The 23,185-nt window shown below is 42.8% G+C and overlaps 1 protein-coding gene across 3 annotated transcripts in view; it reads right to left on the minus strand.

The window, feature by feature from the left end:
• Window positions 1-23,185, minus strand: part of SPTBN1 (spectrin beta, non-erythrocytic 1) — a 180,051-nt gene that overhangs the window by 138,580 nt on the left and 18,286 nt on the right. Inside the window, exon 1 of one of the 3 annotated variants that reach the window (XM_036334554.1) lies at window positions 23,057-23,177. The exons of the other annotated variants lie outside the window; for them this stretch is intronic. The gene's annotated coding sequence lies outside the window, so the exon portion shown is untranslated. Of the gene's footprint in view, window positions 1-23,056; window positions 23,178-23,185 lie in introns of those variants that run through there. 3 annotated transcript variants of the gene reach the window in all.

Raw genomic sequence — 23,185 nt, forward strand, 5'->3', positions numbered from 1 at the left:
GGAATGGGGCTCCCTCCTTTCTACTATCAGGGTCTGGTTTGAAGGTCGGCCATGCCCCCTGTTGGGCCAGACCCAGAGTTCTACCACACCGTGGCCTCCACCTCAGCAACCCAGGACTGACTGCTGCTGGGCGCTCCTGGTGCTCTGAGGGTGGGTTCTTCCCTCAGGCCACACAGGAAACAGCTTGGGGAGGGCGCAGCCCTTGGCAAAACGACCCAGAATTCAGTGGGTCCACACTCCGAGGGCAGGTTCCTGCCTCAAACCCCGCCCTCACTGGAAACAGCTCCAGGGAGAGCACAGCCATTGCCAAGACAACCCCTGCAGGACTGACTTCCTTCTGCTCAGTCGAGATTCTGATGGTCGTGATGAACACCACCCACAGTTTTTATATAAGTAGATTTTTATTTTTATTTTAAATCAATGCATCCCTGCACACAGAAAACAAGGAAATATTTAATTAATAAACTTCTTGCTTAAAAATTCCTCACTTTTAAGGATATTATAGGCACTTTCCCTACCGAATCTGCTGTACCAAGAAGAAAAATATTTCCAGCTTATTCAGTGGTAAATTTGTTCAAATGAAAGCTATAAATAGTTAAAAACAAAACTGAAATTAACTGCTAAATGATCAAGATTTATCTACATTTTACTTTTTTTTTTTAAACTGTATTTAAACACTGGAATGTTTAACTTCCTTCACTGAGCAAAGGAAAAACATCAAATGGCAACTTCAAACTTCTAAATCATGGAGGCTAATTTCCCAAGTCAAATTCTCGTTGCTGGCTGAACAGCCGTATTCACTGGGTGCCAACCCAAAAATTAAAGGGTGGTGAGGCAAGTTCCCAGGCCTCATCAGAACTTTCCTCACTACTTCAGAAAGTAAATTTTGCACAGGTAGGGGACCCTGGACCAAGAAGAGTAAAAAAATTGTTCAAGAACACATATGGTCCAAGTTTAGTTTTTTAGGTTACCTACGGTTAGAAAAAGTGAAAACTGGCAGTATTCCACCGAAAACATGGCCAGCTCAATATGAAATACCAGCAGAAGGTAGCATAGTCCTGGATGGCTTTGTTGTTAGAAAACCCCCAAAGAGTGTCCAGAAGGGACAGACAGTCTGTATAACGCCTGAGATTTCCAGCCCAGGAGCCAGGACCCCCCCCCCCAACCTGCCCCCCTCACCCTAGGGAAAAATCTTAAAGGAACACTCAGCACCAATCTTTAAGTGGCCTCAGGAGTTCTCATGTGGGCTCTGGCACAGCCTCCTTGGCAGGCAGAGAGCAACACATTCATAGAGACTCAGGGTTAGAAGGTGCTTTCTAACAACCAGAGCTCTCCAAAAATGCAGAGGGCTGGCCAGACAGCAGGGAGTTCACGGCATCACCAGAGGTTGCTGCAGGGTGGGGATGTACCATTTGACAGGGCAGCCACAGAGGGAACCACGTACCGTGGAGGAAGCTGGGCTGCAGGAATTCTAACATCCCGTCCAACTAACAGGCCTCTAGGATTTGGTTAACCACGAAGTGTTTACCATTCTTGTGATCAGCACACTGTAGTAATACTACAGTCTCAAAACTTGGTTTCCCAAGGTAGGCACGATACTCTCTCTTCAATGGGGTTCAAAAGAATGGCTTTTCCATTCCTATTTTTAACTGGATCTCTACTACTTTATTTTTAAGATATATTTTTATTGATTTCAGAGAAGGGAGAGGGATAGAGGCATAGAACCGATGAGAAAGAGTCATTGATCAGCTGCCTCCTGCATGAGCCCGCAACCCAGGCATGTGCCCTAACCAGGAATCTAACCGTGACCTCCTGGTTCATAGATCGACCCTCAACCACTGAGCCATGCTGGCCGGGCTGAATCTCTATTACTTTAATTATAATCTTTCTTTGTTGGGCTGTTTTCATATTAAAATCTTTGCATTCTCTTTAAAACACAAGTGTTCTTCTACAAACATTAACAAACATTTTCATTGAGTTTCACAACCCTACTGAAAAATGGGCTAAAAGCTTTGAAAGCAGGTTTTACATGTTGATGGACACATGAAGTGCACCACTGGAAATATTTAGCAAAACAATTAATTTTGTTAGGCAATGGTACACTTTTAAAAATATAAGGTACAAATAAAACATCTGTTCATTCAAAAAACGTTTACTTAGAAAATTCTGCCTGTGCTGGTGTGACATTCTTATCACCCAGGGCACATTATTGAGTCTGAGATTTTGTTCTTTGCCAAATGTGGAGACATACCTACATAGGTGTGAAAATACAAACATTTTTTATTTAAAACGTCAGGAAGTCAGAAGATAAAACAGCTCAAGGTTCACACATCCTTTCTTTATCCTGCTTCAATGAAAACCTTGCTTTGCTTTATCATTTTTAGGGACTGCATTCTAGTTTCCTCAAGAAATTATTCTCTGATCCTCCTGATCAGAGTTTTGCTATAATGGAGGGGATCTGAACTCATCAGTCCCACCTAGTGTACTTACAAGTCAATGCACACATACCCAGCATCAGTCATTTTGCAGCTAGGTCCTGACATAGCGAGGGGGATACTCAGAAGACAAGTTGGTGACGAACCAAATCAAAGAACCAAGGTACCATACCAGCCGTAGAATTCGTTTTGTGATATGGCTGGTTTAAATGCCGTTTCCAGAAGTGTCCTTATCTCATCCATTTTCTAGAGGCAGATCATAACACCAAAACATTTCTGAAAACTTGTGAACTGACACATTTGGAAGCATCAAGAAAGAATGGAGCCCTGGCTGGCGGGGCTCAGTTGGTTGGTTGTTGTCCAGTGCACTGAAAGGCTGCAGGTTCGATACCTGGTCAGAGGCACTTGCCTGGTTTGCGAGCTCGATCCCCAGTAGGGGGCATGCAGGAGGCAGCCGACTGATGTTTCACTCTCACACTGATGTTTCTCTCTCTCTCCCTCTCCCTTTCTCTCTCTCTCTCTCTAAAAATCAATACATTTTTTTTTAAAGGATGGGAAAGCCATTCCCTTGAACCATATTCAGCAACAGAATGATGAAGAGTTAGGCATTGAGTAGTTTCTCAGACATGTTAGTTGGTTTTGCTTTTTGGTGATGGGCATATATTTTTTTATATTGCTGTGTTGCTCAAAAAGAGTTATGTTCAGAGACTAGAAAAAAAGTGATGAGAGCATAGATCAAACCTGGTGACCTATAAGGACGGTCATTTTCATGCTTATGACGATTTTCTTGCCTCATAGCCTTGAATACTTTCAAGTTCTGCTAAATTCCTCAGATTCTCTAGGAGGAGGAGTAAAGGAGTACTCAGACAATGTCTAACAGATTTCTCTAAACACATTTGTCACCACACGGGGCCTGCAGGAGGCTAACAGGGAGGGTGCCAGGCTCCTTAGCTTCCTCCCACTGTAAAAGCACTAACCAGGGCCCTGACCGGTTCGGCTCAGTGGATAGAGCGTTGGCCTGTGGAGTGAAGGGTCCCAGGTTCGATTCCAGTCAAGGGCATGTATCTTGGTTGTGGGCACATCCCCAGTGTGGGGTGTGCAGGAGGCAGCTGATGGATGTTTCTCTCTCATCGATGTTTCTAACTCTCTATCCTTCTCCCTTCCTCTCTGTAAAAAGTCAATAAAAAATACATTTTTTAAAAAAAGCACTAACCAGGTAAGCAAAGAGAACCCCCCCAACACACACACACACACACACACACACACACACGCATACACACACGCGCACACGCACGCGCACGCACACACACGCACACACGCACACACACGCATACACGCGCGCGCGCACACGCACGCACACGCACGCACACACACGCACACACGCACACACACGCATACACACGCACACACACGCACACACAGTGCCTAGGCTTCTTCGAACAGGAAGGCAGCCATTGGCTTAGCCGGAGTACCCATGAAATCAGCCTCCTCTTCAAACGGACTACGCAAGAACAGTAGAGTACATCAGAATGGAGGTACCAGTCTCGGGGGCAGGTGAGCCTGGATGACCAGGACCCAAGAATGTCTTTTCTCTCTCTCTCTTTTTTTTTAATTAAGTTCAACGAGTAATAAGCTCCACATGGCAAAAGAATTTTTGTTTTAACTTAGAGGTCACTGACTAGAGACTAGGAATGTGCCCAGTTGTTAGAACCCCTCTGCTGTGCTAGGAAAGATGCCAGCTACAGACAGGGACCATCAGCTCTCCTTTCCCCTTGATGGAGGAGGGAACACGGAGTGATGCCGCCTGCATTCCCTCGAGGTGGGCGGGCTGCGGTGTTAGCTCCCTCCTGATCTTACAGAGGACGAAGCCAAGTGCTGGCCCTCCTCAAGCAGACTGCTCCCCACGCACTCTCTCTCCAGGAACCTCCCTCTGGAAGTTCCAGAAAGTTCCTGCTCACCAGCTCAGCAGACTTCACAAAGGAGGGATGAGCAGCCCCCACTTTCAGTGTACATTCCAAACTGGGGAAAATTAAAAAACAAAAGCAAAAAAAAAAAACCCACAGCAAAGCCAGAGTTTGCCCTTGGTTTTGCATTGAGAGAGATTTTTCATTAACACAACCCTGCCTGACTTCAGGCTAGGTCCGTTAATCTTTCTGTGTGTACAGAACCTTGCAGGAAAAGCAGGCCGGGAGCTGTCATCCATGCATGCATGGCCCGGCCTCGAGACCTATCCTCTAGAGGAGATATTTATTTCACTTCCTCCCGATGGCAGGAGGTATCCTCCACCTCGGTGGCGCCTGTTGCCAGAAATAGACAGTAACGTCGGGAGCAGCCGTCTCTCCCATGTAAACCAACTCCTCACAGAGGAGGGGTGGGCAGATGCAGGCAGACCAGGGTGTCAGCGTGATCACCCCACAGTGCTAAATGGATGCCGGCTGCCGATTTGGTCTGCATTCCTTAGGTCCTTATAACTGGCTCCTGACAGGAGTAATCCAGACGCTAGCAGGGGTGAGGCCTTTGGGGCCAGAAAGGAGAAAATCACTACTTCCCCATCACAGCCATAGTCTCACACGAGGGGGACCAGGGGGTGAAGGGGGTCATTTCAGAGGTCAGTGAGTGTTTCAGATAAGGGATGAGGGAGCTCTCTGATTGACATCCTGAAAAAACACACACACCACACATATTTTTCATTTCCCTGAGTTTTACATTTGTAAACGAATGCTGTCACATTATAAAAATAAACGGCAGGTCCGGAAATGAACCAAAGCCCTTTAATCCAGCCTTGCTTTACAATGCAAATGTTTTTCTTTTCTTTTTTTAAAAAAAATTATTATATTTTTCATGTGTTTTTTTAAATTGATTTTTTGAGAGAAGAAGGGAGAGGGAGAGAGATAGAAACATCAATAATGAGAGAGAATAATTGATCAGCTGCCTCCTGCACACCCCACACTGGGGCTTGAGCCCGCAACCTGGGCGTGTGCCAGACTTCGACCTCCTGGTTCAGTAACAGGTCAACAATCAACCACTGAGCCAAGTTGGCGAGGTCGCAAATGTTTTTCTATCAAACATTCCAAAATATGCTAATGATCACCTGAAGTACAAATTTTCAGGGAACTGTAAATAACTTACCGACAATGCAATCACACTTTCCTCAAGAAAAGTCTTATGCACACAAGTTGCTCCATAGCCCAACGTCCTCTCCGGTCACACCTCCCTGGACCCTCTCCCTTGTGCTCTCCTGTCCTCAGAGGCTTCACCCCCAAGGCGGACTGTCCCCACAGTCAGAAGGTGCCAGTGCGGTCAAGCCAGGTCACACCCTCCGGGACTACCCTCCGGGGCATCGCTGCCCGCCGGGGAGCAGCAGAGCAAGTGCACAGGTAAGGAGGGCGTTTTAGACAAAGCCTCGGACTCAGAGGGGCTGGGGGCAGACCAACTTAGAGCACACAGGGTCCAACCCCCGTTTTTGGATACCACAGCCCTACACCTTACTGTCCCACCAGGCTAGCACTCAACTGGTTTAAGGCATCCTTAACAGATACACGTAGCATTAGAAATTGCCAGGTGTATCAAACGCTGTGCCTAAATGATATCTACTGTCCCCTCAAAGGGCTTCTGTGATATGCAAAAGTGGACCAACTACTCAAAAGGCTCTTTTGTGATAAATGGCAACTGGTCTGGAAGATGCCATCCCATTTAGCTAATTACAACCCTCTTTGTTTCTAGGGGGAAACGGGAGCCCCAGAGGCAGTGGTATCACGCCTCTCACTGAGGAATGCAGTGGCTCCGGTGGGAAAACCAAGGGCAGTTTCTACTATGGTGAAAGGGGCAGGGAGATCAACGCTCCGTCCTTCTCACTGGGGTCCTGCTCTTGGCAACCTCCGCACCCAACTCTCCACAGGGCAGATCACCTTGGGAGATCACCAGGGAGTCGGAATGAGGGCCTCACATCCCTTCCAGAAACCTGTTCCCCAGGCTCAGGCCAGCAGGGAACTTGGAACAAGTCACCTAGAGGCTTGGGGTCTTCGTTTTCTCATCTGTAAAGAGAGAACCGGACGAGGACAGCGGTTCCCAGCCCTGGCCACACATAATAATCACTTCTGGTGATTCTATGACTTAATTAGGCAGGCATCAGGATTTTAAAAAAAATATATATGTTTTTATTGATTTCAGAGAGAGGAAGAAACGTGGATGAGAAAGAAACATCAATTGGCTGCCTCCTGCACACCGCCCCCTACTGGGCATCAGCCCGAAACCTGGGCATGTGCCCTTGACCAGAATGGAACTGGCAAGCTCCTGGTGCATAGGACGGACGCTCAACCAACTGAGCCACACCAGCCGGGCCACCAAGATCTTTAAAGGGGTTGAGAACTACTGATTAAGTAGAGCCCCTTCTAGTTTAAAACAAAAAAGGTTCCTAAGCCCCAACTATCAATGAAATCACCTGCCCACCCCTCCCACCCCCCAATAGGGTGGGGGCTGGGGGCGGAAAAGGTGAGCTCCGGGCTGAGTGGGGCAGTCTCTCAGAAGAGGGCGCATCTCCAGCCAGCCTGGCCCGAGGACACCAGAACTCTGAGGCTGCAGCCGGCCTGACTGATCCAGAAGTTTCCAGTCAGCTCTACAATCTGGACACTGTATCTGGGATTTAGATTTTCTTCCCTCTGCTGACTGAAACATGAGCCTCGCAATGAAATATCTAAAACAAAAATTATGTGGTTATTTACAATAAGTCTTTGGCTAACAAATGAGACTACTTGCCTTTTTTAAAAAAAAAAACACAAAACAACAAAGAATGAAAAACTGCCTAAAACATTCATTCATTCCCTCACTCTTCCTTGATTACAGGCTGCAAAAAAAGCACAAAACAAATCCTAAGAAATGAACCATTAATATCACAAAAAAAGGGAAAAGAGTTATTACATGGAAACGCCAATACTGATTACATTTCAATTACTATTTGCGCTTTCATCTGGAAAACATATCCTCCGCTGGAAAGCACCCAGTGTCACAGCTGCATTGCTTTTCCAACTTTCGCAAACACTCTTAAAAGTTAGCCACAACTCGGTGCTGGCTGGCGTCCAGGGCTTTATTATTATGTACTATTAGTTCATAGTGAGAAGTGGGGGCTGAGGAAGGGAGAAAGCAAAGTAACGACAGGGGCTTCATAATCATGTGCAGATGGGGACGTTCCTGGGGCTTTATCTGCCAGAAAATGCCTCCCATATTATTTCTATTACCTGGAGCCTTTATTAATTTAATTAGGTAATTACAAATGTGTTTTTAGGACATCATTTAGAGACTTAACGTTAAACAATTTTTCTTATGTCAGTGCCTGGGCCATGCTGACATTTTAATATTTTTCATATGTACAGCCAACGGGCGGGCTCTCTCCCCCTCCCTCCACGTTTTAGCAGGTGCTGAAAGCAAGTCAACAGACAACCAGCCAGTCAGCCTTCCCTTCATCATGTCCATTCCTTGTCCAATCAATTATGGCTCAGAATTATAGTACTTCATAAATGCTGGGGCTAATATTATTTTTTTAAAGGTTCATACAAACCAAATGGGGTGATGGGCTCCAACACAGACTTTTCAATCTCATGAACCTGCCAAGTTAAACAAACAAAAACACGGAGGGACCAACCCAGGTTTTCAAATTTTATTTAAATAAAATTTTATGTAGTTAAGTAATTTTTGACTATGAAAGTTCAATTAGGTCATTATATGAAAGTCCAACGACCTAAGGAGGGTAACACACCAAGTTATTGTTCAAGATAATATCTGAATTCCCTTTTTCACTAATAGGGAATACAAATTGCTACTACTTTGTAAAGAAAACCCCATCTAGGACAACAGTCATCGTCGTCATTCTGAGAACTGAAAGATCAGTCCTTCGCAGCAGAGGACAAATGGTGATCTTACAAGTAAGGCTTCTGAAGTGGCCGGTGAGCACTCAGGACACACCTGGCCCGCAGGTGCAAAGGGAGGTGTGAGCTAATAGGCAGGCGATGAAAGATGAAGTCCCGGCTAGCTGACCGGGAGCAGACACTAAGTTCCTCCAGGTTTCTGGGCCTGAACCTGAGCATTTACCCTACTTCTACAGTCCCTTCTGTTCCAAAAGTCCATACACACCAGATGAGAAAACTCTGCTAGATGTTACTTGTTTTTTTTAGGATGAGGGGTAAGAACCAAGTCTCATGCCCTACGGTGTGTTATCTCCAGCTCCCAGCACAGCATTTGCCACAAAGCAAGGAAGGGCTCAGTATTTATTGAATGATTTTGCTGATCTCCACAGTATTTAAAGGGTTTTAGAGAAAAATGCATTGATGATTAATGTGTGGGAGTTTCTTTTTTTTAATCTTTATTGTTCAAAGTATTACATATGTTGTGTGGGAGTTTCTTGAAAGAAAATATACAGCATGGATCTGGCTTTAATTTTTAATTCTGCGGATATATGTATGTTTGTATTATTTAACAAACACATATATAGCTCTATGTGACAGTCTTAAGCCCTTTAAAAATATTAACTCATTTGACCCTCAAAATAATCTTTTTGAGGTTGGCACTATTATCTTTTGTACTTTACAGGTGAGAAAATTGTGGCACAGAATGGTTAAGGAACTGGCCTAAGGTCAGAGGTGAAATTAGTGGAATACAGATTTAAGCCCAAGTGGTCTGCTTTTAGTGTTTATGCTATGAGGTCCAATATGGTTGCTACGAGCCACACGTGGCTATTTAAGTTAAATGAATTAAAATTAAATAACGTTTAAAATTCAGCTCCTCAGTGCACTAGCCATCGGCACGCAGAAGCCACCTGTGGCTGGCTCACGGAGACTGAACCAAATAGTGTGAATAAAGAACGTGCCCATCATCACAGAAGGCCCCACCAGAAGCAGTACTCTATGCTCTTAGGCCATACTCTATTGCTGCCTCTCAATTTGGGTTTGTTCCAGCCCCTGAAGTCCCATCTCCATGCCATTCCTTCAATCTAATAAAACCATAATACAAAAGGTCTTTCCAATTGAGAATACCCACTCTTTAAGCAAACACACGCGCGCGCGCACGCGCACACACACACACACACACACAGTCAAGCCTGGCCGGCAGGGCTCAGTAATTGAGTGCTGACCTATGAACCAAGAGGTAGCGGTTCGATTCACCGTCAGAGCACATGCCCTGGTTGCGGCTCGGTCCCCAGTGTGGGGCATTCAGGAGGCAGCCAATCGATGGTTCTCTCTCATCAGTGATGTTTCTATCTCTCTCTCCCTCTCCCTTCCTCTCTGAAATCAATAAAAATATTTAAAACAAAACAAAACAGTCAACAGCAACTTGATGGATGGCCTCCACAGGAAAGCCAACTAGGAACTTTGTTTTTTCCCCTTGTTATTCTCTACTCTTCCCCTGGCAGGATGTTAGCAGAAATGGTCCCTGGCGCACACTCGCACCTGTCCTGCTGTGAAGGGCCGAAACCCTGTATTTATGGATTCTGCGAGCAGAGTTCAGCCAGAGGGTAGCCCTTCCCCAAAATTCAGTTCCCAAAATATTTGCAGACATTTTTCAAAATGTGGAAAGCACACCACATAAGGCTCTTTCTGTAACACAAGGAACAAGCTTTTGGTATCAAGGCAGCCTTTAAATTCTCTGTCTTGGAGCAGGATTCAGGGAGAACTGCCATTGTGGGGAGGGGTGTTATGATTCCTGCAATTCCCCAAATAGTTCCACCTTTGAGAAAATACAGTTGTGAAAGTTCAATTACCTAAGAAGGGTAACACACCAAGTTATTGTTCAGTAGACTATCTGAATTCAAAAGGACTTGAGGGGACACGAGGCCCTCATTTGGATGGTAACTTTTGGTCTGAGAAAATAGTCAAGTCCTAGCACCGAGGGCAGGACAATAAAAAGGTAAAGAGGAAAACTCGTTGGGTGGAGCAGGTGTCAAGGGAAGAAGAAAGAAGGTACACCAAGTGGGCCTAGAGCAGCGGCTCTCAACCTGTGGGTCGCGACCCCTTTGGCGGTTGAACGACCCTTTCACAGGGGTCGCCTAAGACCATCCTGCATATCAGATAGTTACATTGCGATTCGTAACAGTAGCAACATTACAGTGATGAAGAAGCAACGAAAATAATTTTATGGTTGGGTCACAACATGAGGAACTGTATTTAAAGGGCCAGAAGGTTGAGAACCACTGGCCTAGAGGAAGCCTGGAAAAACAAAACTCAGAGGTTGTTCCTCTGTGGCTGGATTTCCTGGCTGTAAAATTCCGTTTCTACGTGTGTTAAACGAAGTTAACATAAGATCTATAACAAAATACATTTATCCCTTCCCTCCCTGTTCTAAGCCAGGCCTTTTTTATAACGCTCATTTTCAGAGGGCCCCAGAGGGATCCGTTGAACGGACACGCACCCTCCGACAAGGCATGACGCGTTTGTCTGGCACGGCAGTGAGCAGGAGGAAGCCGGGCATGCTGGTTCCCTTGGAGGGGGCCCCACACCCACAACCCGGAGCACAGAGTGTGCACAGATGTTGGATCTTCATGTTCCACACTGTATGTTTATCCCCGTTTACTACTTCCTGAACAGCTATTTCCATAAACATATGCCCAAATCATCATTTTTGGTAGCTGAGCAGTGTTCTGCAGTATGGATATGCCATAATTTATGAAACAAGTCCTTTCTGTAAGGCACACAGTTGTTCACTCGTCTCAATAGTATTTTCTTGAATGTAGTACTATCGTTGTAATCTTGACCGTTATTTTCTTAGGATACCTATCTAGAAGAGAAACCTACTGCCCTACAGAAATGGGCCCTCCCACCAGCACTGTGCAGGAGGGCCTGTTCTCCCTCTCCCCTGATCGACCCCAGGCATAATGGTCAAGGTCACCAAAGGCCTCCAAAGTGATAACTCTGTCGTTTTCATCTGCAGGTCTTTACTTACTAGTGATCTGATGTTGAATACGTTTTCATAATCTAAATTAATCACTGATTTGGTCAAGCTACTAACTCCTCTGTGCTTCAGTTTACTTATCTGTAAGATGGGAATAATGATTAAACCTGTATCTCACAGAATTGTTTTGAGAATTGAGTTAATGCATGTAAAATGCTTAAAACGATACACAGAATATTCAAAAACCACTACTGTTATACTTTTTAAACTTATTTTGAACATTTACACTTTTTAACTTACTAATGCTTTTTAACTTATGTCTGATAAGAAAGAAATCTTCCTTTGAAACAATAAAGCTCACAGTGGTGGCTACTTTTATGGGCAGCACAGATGAAATAATTATCACTGGGTAACAAAGAGCCACTGTATGTACCCACGTGTAATTCTAGAAGTGGTCATCCCTCCCTTCGTCTAGTTATAATATCAAGAGGATTATTTTTCTGTAATAGCTAAAAGATATTTGAATACATTGTACATTCTTGGATTTACCTTTTTAATAACAAAATCCTGACTTTCCAAGAATTTAAAACATTTTATAACAAAATATTGTAACCAAAAAAAAAAATCCCCAAAAGGAGCTTTGGTTAAATAAATCATGATATATATGACATATGCACTCTCATGCATCAAATAAAAACAATGATATTTTTATATGTATATATAAAACATAGTAAGATGCTCAGATGAAATAGCAGGTAACAAAATATGCATAGTATGATTCTATTTTTGTTTGAAAGCATACATTTATCTGAAATAAATATGCACCAAAATGTTAAAAGAAGTTAGCACTGGGTGGTGGTATTAAAGGCAATTTAGATTTTTTTTATTTTTCTTAAGAAAACTGTATTTTCCTTTGTTTCTACAAAGATAGCTTTCTTTTTGGAATGAGAAATTTTAAGTATTTGTACAGGTGGGGTTCCAACGTGGTGTGCAGTTTCTTGGACAGAGCAGAGCTGTCTGGCAGGACAGTCCTCTTGGCTAACAAGGTTCTCTCTGACAAGAACATTCTTTGGACAGACTGGGAGGACCATCTCGCAAGGACTCCTTGAGCTCTGAACCTGAGATTCCTACCTCCTCATCCTCCCTAGATATGGACACAGGCCCTGAGCTGATTTTGTCTTTCCCCTGCTTACCAGCCAGCAGTGATGCCCCAGGGCTCCCCAAATGTATGATAAGCACACAAGGCCCCAGCTTCCCCCCAGTCTCATGCCCCACTGTCACAAATCCACACAACACCCTCCCCTTCCAGGTAACTCAGGCCCCTTGCAGTTCCCAGACTCTGCACGCCCCCTGACATACCCCTCATGTTCAGCTCAAGCTCACCTCCTGCAGGGGCCCTCACTGCACCCTGTGTGCCCATGTCCATCTAGCACAGTATTCTGCACACTGGACTACAATTGTTTGCCCATTCCTGCCTACATTTCTCGGGGTGAGTTGATTGGGTGGGATACAACAGAGTGGTGGAGTCAGTAGACAGGTGGAAAGAGGATTTATTGAAGTATAATGGATGTTTAATAATGAAATGCACCTATATAAATTACACAATTTGATAAGTTTTGACATATGTATACACAGTGAAGCCATCATCAAGAAAATGAGCACACCCATCACTCAAGTTTCCTTCTTTAGCCGTTCCTAAGCCTACCCCCACATAGCCTCACCCCCATCCCCAAACAACCACAGATCTGCTTTCTGTCACTATAGGTTAGCTTTTATCTTCTGTATAAATGGACTCATATAGCATGAGCTCTTTTTCTGTCTGGTTTCTTCACTCGGCAAAATTATTTTGAGATTCACCCATGTTGTCACACAGAGCAATAGTTCGCTCCTTTTTATTGCTGAGTGGTATCCCATTGGACAGCTGGAACACAGTTTATTTATCCATTCACCTGTGGTGGAACATCTGAGCTGTTTCCACTTTGGGGCTACTACAAATACAGCTGCTATGAACATTTGTGTACAAGTTTTTGTGTGGAAATGTTCTTTCATTTCTCTTGGGTAAACGCTTAGGAGTAAAACACCTGGGCCAAATCCTAATTTTTTTTAAGAAACTGTACCATAGGATCATAGGGCATTCTAATTCAACTAAAACAACAACAACAACAATGAAGAGGCAAGTACCCAAATTCACCAGGGGACTATCCTCTTAAAAGAAAGAGAATATGTCCTTTTTACAAGGGATGAGTCATTTTATATTGTGAATAATCATTCTCTGTAACTTTTAAAATCCAATCTTCACATCTGACGTTCACGCCAAGTGAGTCATGCCTAGATTAATTACAGTTACATAAAAATTTGGGCTCTATCCACTGCCCAATTCCTCTACCTTGCACCTTGTTCTTTTCAGGATTTGGATGGCACCGATTTAATTGCTTCTTTCTCATTAATCCCCTACAGCGGTGTTGTGAGAAAGAATGTGACACTGCGATTGAATCAGTCTTGAAGAAGGACCCTTTCTTTGTACGCGCTCCAAAAAGGACCGTAACCCGCGCATGTGACTTTGGGGAAGTTATATTAACTTTCTGTGCCTTTGACCAGCACCCAAAATTAGATGTATGATTTAAAGGGTTTCCTGTTGAAGAGGCTATTCAGCAGTAAATACAACATGAGCTAAAAATAGAAAAGCAATTCTAGGTAGAGATGTTCTATCTTGGCACTTAGTCTGGGACCCAACTTTAACCTATTTAAATTCCACACGCATAAAAGCATACAGTGTATAGAAAACATAAATAAGTGCAATCCAGACCGTAGGAGAAATGACAAGACAAGTGAAAACACTGAGATATGCTCACTGTTCTAACTAACCTCAAAGGATGAGATTTTTCTGGTAATACTATACTCAATATTCTGTAGACACATTAAACTGCACAATTTTCTAAACACAGTTTTAAAAGAATCCGTGGTTTAAAAGCATAACAGAACTAAACAGAGTCTGACAGCTTTTATTATTTCTATTAACTTTTCTGCTCTAGTTTACACAAGCCAATTAAGCTCATTCTTATTCCACATGGAAAGAAAGGAAATCCACTACATTACATTTCTACTGTTGGCTGGCAGTATCTTAGTGTGAGACATAAAACACATGCCCATGTGTCCTCAGCATGAAGACTACTGTGATTTACAGAAATGTCCCAGAAGCCAACATTTTTTTAAGGCGCAAAAACCAAATCCCATATAAAATACTACCAGCTTGCTTAAGTTTAAAGGCATCTGCCACAGGAGTAAGTCGGCCAACACAAGGGTAGTCAGACACCTGCAAGAAGGTCATGGTAATGTACAGCCTTAGAAATGGGATTAAAATTCCCTAGATCCAGCTATTCCCCTCTTAGGAATCTACAGGAAAAGGTGAATTTAGATAAAAATTTGAATGCAATGATGCTCATCACTTTGCTTTTTATTGTAGCAAAAAAAAAAAAAAAAATGAAGACAACTTAAACGTCCAGTAATAGGAGAGTGTATAAGTATTTTACGTAGCCATAAAAATGTTTTCAAAAAAACATTTTAGCCCTGGTGGGTGTGTCTCAGTTGGTTGAACGTCATCCCATGAAGTGAGAGGTCGCTGATTTGATTCCTGGTCATGGCACATGCCCAGGTTGCAGGCTCGATCCCCAGTGGGGGGTATGCAGGAAGTAGCCAATTAATGTTTCTCTCTCACAATGATGTTTAAATTCCTCTTTCTCTCTCCGCCCCTCTCCCTTCCATTCTCTCTAAAAAAATCATTTTTAAAAAACATTTTAAAAATGGATACAACTCATCAAAGTGAGCACAATTATATAGAAAGTATTATGTAAGAATTTGAGTATATGCATATAAGCAAGTGTGAATAATAAAGACCAAGAAGAAATATAACAAAGTGTTAACAAGGGTTATCCCTGGACTTACAGGAAAATTCATTAATCTATTACATAATTAGAAGTTATTTTTGAAAATTACAAGGTAACCTCAAAACAAGTATTTTATAGGTTTGCTTGTTTTGAAAGCTCTCGAAGTACCATATTATTTCCCTGGAAACATCTCAAGAACTTTGTTCACCAGCAATGCTGAATGTTTGTTTCTTTACGGGCCAATAAGCAAAGCCTAATAGGAAAATTTGGGTTTAGAAGAGAAATAAATAAGAATTAAATTACTTAAAAATTACTCTTCAACCCACAGAAGTTTCAAGAGGATTAATTTAAATGGTGCATGGCCATAAGGCACTTAAAATATGATGTTCAAAATTTTATTTTGCATGCAACTGTTCAGGAACATTATTCAAAAAAATTATTCTTACATAATATGACCAACAATTATCAGTAAGTTCTTCACCAAGAATATTGACCACAACAGTTCAAATAATAATATCTAGTTGGTAATAAAAATTTTCCCACAAAATTGTAGAATAAGTGAAAAAGAACATAGTTGAAAATTATAATGTCCTGTTAATGATGTGGGCAATCTTTAAAACCCTTGAATATGGGTTTGGGAACAGAGTATGATGCCTTGGGAATTCAGTTTTTCCTGCCAGTCGATTTATTAACAATTTCTCTGGAGCAAAAAATAAAAATTTCAAACTATAACCTTGACCTACGTGAAGTCCCTCAGAGTTTCTTGACTGAATTATTGCCTACTCTGCCATTTTGCCTTACTGAAATTTATTATCTTCCATACTGGAGCTCTAGTGAGCTTTGAAAAATGTACAAACTTGCCTAAAATCTTTCAACACCCTCCCCCCTCTCCTTTTGGGTTGAACCTTTCAAAGCAAGCAAGACCTTTCACCTTGTCTCAGCTCCCTTCACTCCATAACCCACTCCCTCTGCTTCAGCCATAATAGAGCGTTTCCCCAGAACATTATTTTCTCCTCTCTCCATGGCTCTGCACATGCTGTTCCCTCGGCCTGAGACTCTCCCATAGCCTAACCTTTCCAGTTAACAATGCTATGCCTTAGGCATTATCCTCCTTCAGAAACTGCCCCTCTCCCGTCTGGCACCTATGTGAATATGACTCCCCAATTCTGTGCCTGCAGTTTATACTAATCATGACAAGGACTTGCCTCTGGTCCCCCATGTCCTCTGAACTCTTGCCCTGTGAGGAGAGAACTGTGCCCTGGGGCCAGCGCAGAGCCCAGCAAAGGGAAGCAGACCACTTTGTGATGGAGGCTCCGTGCCCATCTATGCTGCTGGGGCAGTTTCACAAGTTAGTCCCGTGCTACCACGACTGAGGGGAAATTCAGACATGATAGATTAATCAAAGCAGCCGGTTATTTTAAAGTGCTTATTTCCAATCGGAAATTTCTGGAAAAAATTGCCTTTTGGAAGAACTCTCTCATTACCAATTCAGTGGTTGCAAGATTGTTCAAATGTCCTATTTCCCCTTTTTTTGTGACCCTACCTGAATTAAAGCACTACTAAAGGAGACCCCTTAAATACTTTCCACATTAACAGTTCTGTTTATAAACTCTCCATAAAGTTGTTGTCTATCCTCTGCATCATCAACCCAGCAAAATTAAACAGTTTCGTGGTGGGGCTCTGCGGAGATCAGCATGCGTGATTAATCTTTGGTGCTCCCCTATTCTTAGGGAAACACAGCTAGCACTACAAATATTTTAGGCTCAAAGAATAGATCAAGGTCCCCTTTCCTGGATCCAGAAAAATCCAAATAATAAAAAACAAAACACAGTGAAAAGACCATTTCAAAGTAAAATTTTCTATAAATAATCCACATACTCAGTAATATTATGCAAAACAGGGATTTCTGTACGCATGCTCCTTGCTTTCACATCTGAAACCATGTCAGTTCTCAGGTCAGAATTATGATTTTTTAAAAATCAGTAACTGCCCGGCTGGAGTGGTGCAGCTGGTTGGAGCATCATCACCAATTCAATGCCTGATCCAGCCATATACGGAAAGCAAACCGATCAATGTTTCTCTCTTACACAGATGTCTGTCTCTGTCTCTGTCTCTGTCTCTGTCTCTCTCTCTCTCATCATGTCCTTGAGTGAGGATTAAAAAAATAAATAAGTCAATAAAAATGAATTTAAAAATCAGTAACTTACATCTGTATATTGCCATGTATTTTTCAAAGTACTTTCTATTATATTGTTTTATTTGATCCCATATTTTTGGCACTTACTTCTTTTATTTATTTATTTATTTTTATTGCTTAAAGTATTACAAAGAGTATTACAAATGTGTCCTTTTTCCCCGCCCCCCGCCCTTGACAATCCCCTGGCTTCCCCTACCCCCCAGTGTCTTATGTCCATTGGTTATGCTTATATGCATGGCACTTACTTCTCAATGCCAATCCCAAGTATCAGAAGTTCTTTTTCTTAATTTTCTATTTTTAGAAAACTGTGTCGTTATTTTATCATGTGATTCTAAAGATATAAGAGCGTAACAAATGATATAACAAAGAGTCACAAAATACTCTTTATTTTTGCCAAAGGAATTATACATTATATACAAGTGTTTGTTCAGTGATTAGTCTCTTTACAAAATGAGTCTTCTATAAGATTAATAACTTCATTAAAATTGAAAGTAGGAAAATGATTCATGAACAAGTGTAAAAATTCTGTTATTTTTTCTCTATACAAAAAGTACCATCTGGAGTTATTCTGCAGCCAAAAATATATCAAGAGATAGAACTTTTTTTTTTAAAATGGCGAGGGGAGAGAGGAAACTGTAAATCACAAAGAAGCCACCAGGATGAGATAATGCAAAACTGAAATCTGAGAAAAGGGGTCCCAGAGATGGCCCTCAACATTCACACTCAGCTTGTGTGACCATGCAGGACCTGTGACAGGCCACCCTTAAAAATGAAACAAGAAACAGCACTCTGGGAATTAAAAAGAGTTCAACATACTGCCAAAAATAGTAAAATAAAATAAAAAGAAATCGATTTCAGAAAGACTATAGTATGAGTCAGAAATCAGGACAGTATAAGGTAACACAAGAGAGTCACAAATTCTCAGGGTTTAAAGGGACTTAGGAAGGTCCCTGGTCTAATCCTCCCTCTGTCTACCTTTAACTACAGGGAAATCAGCTCACCTCCCTGGTTTCCTCAGCTGAAAATTGAGGCACGTCAATAAGGCCAGTGGTTCTTAAACGTGGCTGCTCCCCAAAAATCACCAATACACATTCCTGGCTCCAGCGCCTGGAAATTTTATTCAATGGGGATATGATGTGACCAGAACCTGTAATTTTTTTAAAAAGCCCCTCAGGTGGTTCTGATGTACATGTCTGGAATTTAACTGCAATTTAAATCTTTGTTGAGAACCAAGATCTATATTAAGAACTGAAAGGTTACAGTACTTCAAAATGCAAATTTTCAAGGGCTTGGAGGTAAGTTATCTATAAAGACTTCCCAAATCCACAAGCATCAGAGGACCTCCCTCAAGAGTTTCCAGGATGGCCTCTTACACAACACAAGACATTAAGGAATCGATGCTTGCTCTCCTATTCTTCTTAGCATTTCTTTTGGGTCTTTCCAATCTTCTGTTTTCCTATTTTTAAACGAAGTTAACATGTCTTATCCAGCCCTCTGAGTTTGAAGAAAGAGAATACAGAAAACCAGGCAAAATAAAAGTGCTGAACACAACTCAAAAAATATAAAATATATAAAAAACATAACAAAATATATAAAATAAAAATCACTGACAACGGGAAAGGAAGGAAGCACGTCTCCTCTCCAGCAGTCAGAAGCAGAGTGGAAGTAACTGGGGAGAGGTCCTGATCACTCACCCCCCAGGGGGGAAGGCAGGCAGTGCCATGCAGGTGTCACGTGTCAATACAAATATTTAGATACAACCCCATCAAAAATACTTGGCTGACAGGTGTAACAAAGCGAGGAAATGACACCTGCAACAGGCACTTAAACTTCACCCGGGATTAACAGCAGACAATGACAAAATAGGGAAAACTCAAGTGACTCATAGGCCCCATTAAGCCATTGACTGGCCACCCTGGACCACTTGCATCCTTGTGATTCATGCACTGATTCATTCATTTCCACCCTCTCCCTGTGCCCAGGCATACTCGGCATTTCCTTTTGGTGGGTTCAGGGAAAAGCAACAGAAACTGTCCCTGGGGACATGCTAATGTCCAGTGAAATGCCAGAGAGGAGGCTCAGCATTGAGCCTGGAAGGTACAGACTGGATTGCTGGCCTCAAGACAGCCTGAGGGTTTCTCTGGAGAGGACAGAATCTAGAGAGAGGACCTCCCTGAGCAAAGACAGCATCGTTTAGAAAACCCACATCATTTAACAAACTTCATTTACCCCTTTCTCTTTTCCATGACCCTACCCTACTTGGATTTTTATGAGATACGTCTGAGTAAAAATGACTTTATTTGGTCCCATTCTCTTACCTCCTCCCAGCTCAACCCCCTAAGAACATGGGGGCCCACATGGAACTTCATTTCACGGAAAATAGGTGCTAGCACCCATCCTTCTCTCCCACACACTTGAAATGAACCAGGAGAGGCAAACAGTTGAAGCAAGTGTTTCTTCAACAGAAGGGATTGAATCCCCTCTCTCCCGGTTTTACCCCAAATACCCATGCTTCAGTTCCGTAAAGGGCATGCCTCGGCTCTGCAGGAATAAAGCTTCATTCTCTCCTCCTCCCGGCCCTGGACTCCTCCAAGTTCACATTGTCCTGCCCTCCGTCCTTACCACACCTCCCAGGCCAGCCTGCTTTAAACGGGGCCTTTCAGTAAGAAGTGACACCTAATCCACTGCACCAACTGCTGCAGGGCTCCTGGTGCCAAAGGGCCATTGAGAAAAAGGCTGCGAAAGGATGAGCCCTATTCCAAGCCTGTCCTTCCTGTGTCAGTCTTCTCAAATGTTCACAGCTCCTGCCCTGTTTTGTTAACGTCCCACGGACGGCCTGAATCGAGGCTGTCCAACAGAGCTTTCTGCCATGTTGGAAACGTTCTCTAGCTCCCTGTCCAAACAGCAGCCACGAACCTTAGGCAGCTACCGAGCATTTGAAATGTGGCTAGTGTGACCGAGGCACTGAATTTTTAGTTTTCGTGACCTTTCATTTAAATGAAAGTAGCCACATGGGGCCATAGCTACCCTTACAGACAGCTTAGGCTAGAGCCATCATTCTGAGAGTAGACCAAAGGATAAGGTGCAAACCTGGCTATGCACTGGAATCACCTGGGGAGCTGTTCAAAGTCCCGGTGCCCTTTTAATTCCCCCAGAAAATTAAATCAAAATGTTGGGAGTGGGACCTAGGCATCTGCATTTTCAAACGCTCCTCAGGTGATGCCAACGTGCTGCCAAGACGGAGAACCACTGCTCTAAAATGTAAAAAAATTCTACCTCCAACAGCCAATCCTCGTCCAACCAGACTCTTGCAAACACTCAGCCATGTGAACAATTAGGCCACAGATTCCACCCATCGTGCATGTCAACCCTATGAACACTGCGACAAATCTCAGGACTGGCTCCTGAAGAGCAAAACCATGTTCAAAGGGAACGGGCCACGAAGGGAAGCAATGAGGAGAAAAGGAGGAGACCAGTCAAAAAGGAAGGAAAAAGGAGGGGAACGTTAATCAAAGGAACTTCCGGCATCCAAAGCCTGTCTAGCATGAGTCTATCCACAAACAATTTATTTTCTGGAAAGCCACCAGCGAACAACAAAATACACCTCCAAAATCTGGTCCTCTGAACAAACAGCTCTAATTGGACTTTTTTCCCCCTTGGCTAATCCACCCACACACTATCTGTGCCTGAGAGGAAGCTCTCAGAGAGCACTGCGCATTTTTCTTCAAAGGATCACCTGAAACCTGTGCCTTTACACTGGGCACATTAAACTTTTTAAATGGCAGCAATCACAATGCCAGTATTGGTCCCAAACCCATTTGCTTGGGCTCACTCTCCTCCAGTAATCACAATCCCAGCCTTCACTGGCTATTAGTAATGTCATCAAGTGTATCATTAACCCGGTGAAGCATTTTCTCTGAGACTTGACTTAGCAGAGGCATCATAGCCAGAGTGTAAAAAATGCAAGTGGACACGGGCCCTAATCTTCCAGCCATCATTTCCCAAAGGCATGCAGTGCCCTTCAGGACGAATGCTGACAGAGTTCCAAGACTGATGCAAAATATCCACCGGCATTTTCTAGGCAGTACTACTCAGAGTCAACAACAGGAAGAAGAAAGTGTCATGGGAAGAGTACCTGAAGGTCACTCTTAATGACAGTAAAAGTCGTTCCCTCTACATTCACAAGTGAAATCCAAATGACCCAAAATCAAATTCCCTCTCCCCAGATTATCACTAAAGTAATTCAGTCTCAAAACCAAGAACTCCCCACGCCTCAAAGGTCACCTTAACCAATGGACTCCCCTCCAAAGAGAAAGAGTTGGCTTATCCACCCGTATGCACAGCCAAGAAGTTCTCACAGAACGAATGTAATCCCTGCTGCTGTGGCAAACCAGACCGAGTTTCTTTTTACTTTGGCCTCAGTGGATACCCAACAGCAGCTACTCAGTAAAAACTTACCAAATGCCCATTCCAACTAAGAGTTAAAAACATGGACTTTTAATATTTAACACAATACTTAATAGGAACTAGGCCATACTTTTGTATACAAATCTGAATGTGGGTTATACTGAATAAGGTAAAAAGTCTCTTTAGACTATTTAATGGTTACCAGATAAATACAGAATGCTCAGTTTAATTTCAGATAAACAATGAATTTTTAGCATGCATGTGCCCCAAATATTGCATGAGATATAATTTTACTAAAGAAGATGTGCTATTTATCTGAAATACAATTTTAACTGGGCATTCCAGTTTCTTTGTTTTTCCTAAATCTGACAACCCTACCTATCACTATGCTGTGAAAACTGAACTGGAGCAAGGCAAACAGATCTAGTTATGGCACTCCCCACCCATTCAACCATCTAACCATTCCTGTATCTGAAGGTCAACTATAAAAACTATGGTCTCCAGTGTGGATACTGATTAGCCACCACCTGACATTCAAGTGCCTCAATGCCCATCCTTCCCTGGACCACAGATGCTAATTCTCTAACTAGGTGCCAGATACATGCCTAGCTGACAAAGTAAAAGTAAATTGTATTTTCAGGGCCTTTAGCTGAGTAAAGGGCTCAGATGAAGCAAGTAATTATGTTTAAGTAGATGCCCTGAAAGGAAGCAGTCATTAGTAACTGTTATTCATTCAATAAAATTAAAAGCAAAATTTGCTATGGAGAAATCATATGAAGACAACAGGAAGTAAACAGAATATGTAAGTGGCTATTCTGTGAGCTAAGTATCCTAAATAATAATGTGTGTTTTTTAAAAATAGCTAAGTCTATTGAACAGCTATATGCCAAACAACATTCAAACACTTTACATCTTTTTGCCTTAATCCTAATCCCCTAAGAAGTGAGTACTATCAACCATGCCCATTTGAAGAAAGTGAGACACAGAGATTAGGTAGTTTGATAAGACTAGGGTGACCGTATTGCCTGGTTTGCCTCAGATGGTCCCAGTTTTTGCCTACTGTCCTGGTACAATTATTTAGAGTGCCCCCTTTCATTCCTATAAATCACCCATTGGAGATGATAAATTATATAAGTTTTATATGGTCAATTACCAAAGACTCACAGTTAGTAACTAGCAGAGGCAGGGTTCCATCAGGCAGTGTGGCTCCAGAAACAAAGCCCAACCACTGAAAGACACTCCCTCCCAACGCTTACCTTCCACAGAAGAGGATTCCAGGGGAAGGCGGGGTGAACTTTTTAACTTTTATCTCTCAGGGCCTAGATTTCCTACATGGTTTTAACAAACCCATGTGGGGTCGGGGCCGGGTGCAGAGAAGGCTCATG

Source organism: Myotis myotis, unplaced genomic scaffold (genome assembly GCF_014108235.1).
Source record: "Myotis myotis isolate mMyoMyo1 unplaced genomic scaffold, mMyoMyo1.p scaffold_m19_p_14, whole genome shotgun sequence".
Classification (NCBI taxonomy): domain Eukaryota; kingdom Metazoa; phylum Chordata; class Mammalia; order Chiroptera; family Vespertilionidae; genus Myotis; species Myotis myotis.